Raw genomic sequence first — 2,289 nt, 5'->3', positions numbered from 1 at the left:
TCTATAATAAAAAGTTTTTTAAAAAAAATAAAAGAAAACCAGCATTAAAAAATAAATGTAGCCCAGTTGGTGTGGCTCAGTGGTTGAGCATTGACCTATGAACCAGGTCAGGGTTCGATTCCCAGTCAGGGCACATGCTCATGCTGTGGGCTCGATCCCCAGTGTGGAGCATGTAGGAGGCAGCCAATTGGTGACTCTCTCTCATCACTCATGTTTCTCTCCTGGTGCCAGGAAGCAGTGTAGTCTTTTGAGGCAGACTCTTTTTTTTTTTTCAATAAAAATATAATTTAAAAATAAATAAATAAATAAGTGTAATAGGAGTTGAAACAAACCTGGGCAAATCCTCCATTGTTTTTTTTTCCCCCACAAGGGAAGGGGTTCACTTTATTTTTAAAAAGCCCCAGGAGTTATTCTATTATAAAGGGACATGGCTGAAGAGGTAGGAAACAGATTCCCCATTGTGAGTTCTCCTGATGGCTTCTGCAAGAATCATGGAGATGTCGATCACTTGTATTTTGGAGCAATGCTTCGTCTTATCCTCCTGAGGTATGGTATTGGTGACTACTACTGCTTCAAAGTATGCATTGTCAATGCAAGAAATGGTGGAGCCAGAACAGATTCCATGAGGCATGGAAACGTGGAACAGACTGATGAATCTCTGAGGGAAGGGGAGAGGGGGTGTGGTAAGAAATTAACCAAGGATCTTATGCATATATATGCATTACCTATGAACACAGACAATAGGATGGTTAAGACCTGGGGTGGGGCTGGAACCAGATAGAAGTTGGGCAATGGGGGGGGGGGGAGAACATCTGTAATACTCTCAACAATAAAGATTTAAAAAAATAAAAACATACAGACACGCTGAAAGATTTACACAGAGAACATAAGTATATCTACCACCTAGATTCTGTTATAACATTCCACTATACTTGCTTTGTCAAACTTTATATGCAACCATCAATCCATCTCATTTTTTATACATTTCAAGTAAATTATAAACATAACTTCACTTACCCCTAAATTCTTTAGCACAAATATCATTAATGAAATTTCAAATTGTTTACTATTTTTTATTTTGAATGAGATGCAAAAATCTTAAGGGTTGAGTTTTGACAAGTGCATACACCTGAATCACCCAAATCCCTACCACAATATAGAACATTACATTACCCCAGAAAGAAGGATTACTTTTAATGAAATTTCAAATTGTTTACTATTTTTTATTTTGAATGAGATGCAAAAATCTTAAGGGTTGAGTTTTGACAAGTGCATACACCTGAATCACCCAAATCCCTACCACAATATAGAACATTACATTACCCCAGAAAGGATTACTTTTAACTGTATTCCTTTTAGCACCTCCTGAGTTTTATACGATGTGCTTGTGTTTTCTATTTTTAAATTAAATATTCAAACACTGTACGTGCCTGGGTTGCAGGCTCACTCCCTGGCCCTGTTGGGGGCGCATGCTGGAAGCAGCCAATCCATGTTTCTTTGTCTTTCCCCCTCCCTTCCACTCTCTCTACAAATTAAAAATCAATGGAAAAATATCTTCAGGTGAGGATTAACAACAACAAAAAGTCGTTACAATCAACAAAGTCCTATACAATCTTACGCTCTCCTTACTTTTTCTGCTCTGAACACACCACCCTTCTCAATGTTCCTTGGACCTTCCGGGCAACCTGCCACCTGAGTCCCGGCTGGACTGCTCTTCTCCCACCTAAGCTTGGTCTTCTTCCTTACTTTCTTCGAGTCTTTGCTCAAATGCCATCTGCTCAGTGAGCCCCACCTGGCTCACTCTATTTAAAATTTCAAACTTCATCCCCCTCCCCTGGTTTATTTACTTCTAACACTGTAAATCCTGTTTGTAAACATGCATAATACAATATTGTATTGTATTATGTAGGTTCTACATATAAATTATGTTCTCTTCCCTTGGCCAGTGGCTTGTGGTCTGAAGGGATAAGGCTTGGGGGGCTCACGGTTCAGAAGCTGCTAATATAATGTGCCTTCAGGAAATCCAAGGTTAATAATATTCACTGCTTGATCCATCTTTTATAGATTTCAGTGCCGGGCACTCTTGAATAGAATAGTTAGTACATTGGTGCATTCATCCACTCATATATTCATTCCACAAATATTTACTGGGCGGCTTCTACGTGCCAGTTCATGTTGAAGACAGCTGTTAAAAGCATTTCATTCGGGATAAGGTACCTCGGGATTCGGGGCGCGGGACGAAGGAAGATGCGCGGTCCCGCCAGCAGAGGGCGCGCTCCCGCCCCTTCG

The 2,289-nt window shown here is 40.2% G+C and overlaps 1 long non-coding RNA gene across 1 annotated transcript; it reads right to left on the bottom strand.

The window, feature by feature from the left end:
• Nucleotides 1-360: 360 nt before the first annotated feature.
• On the bottom strand, nt 361-2,283 carry LOC106724661. Its single transcript, XR_001360504.1, has 2 exons — nt 1,427-2,283; nt 361-658 (listed from the first exon to the last, which is right to left on the bottom strand). It is a non-coding gene; the product is annotated as an uncharacterized LOC106724661 (long non-coding RNA).
• Nucleotides 2,284-2,289: the final 6 nt, after the last annotated feature.

This window comes from Myotis brandtii, unplaced genomic scaffold, assembly GCF_000412655.1.
Source record: "Myotis brandtii unplaced genomic scaffold, ASM41265v1 scaffold920, whole genome shotgun sequence".
Classification (NCBI taxonomy): Eukaryota; Metazoa; Chordata; class Mammalia; order Chiroptera; family Vespertilionidae; genus Myotis; species Myotis brandtii.
This window is presented reverse-complemented; position numbering and strand designations above follow the sequence as displayed.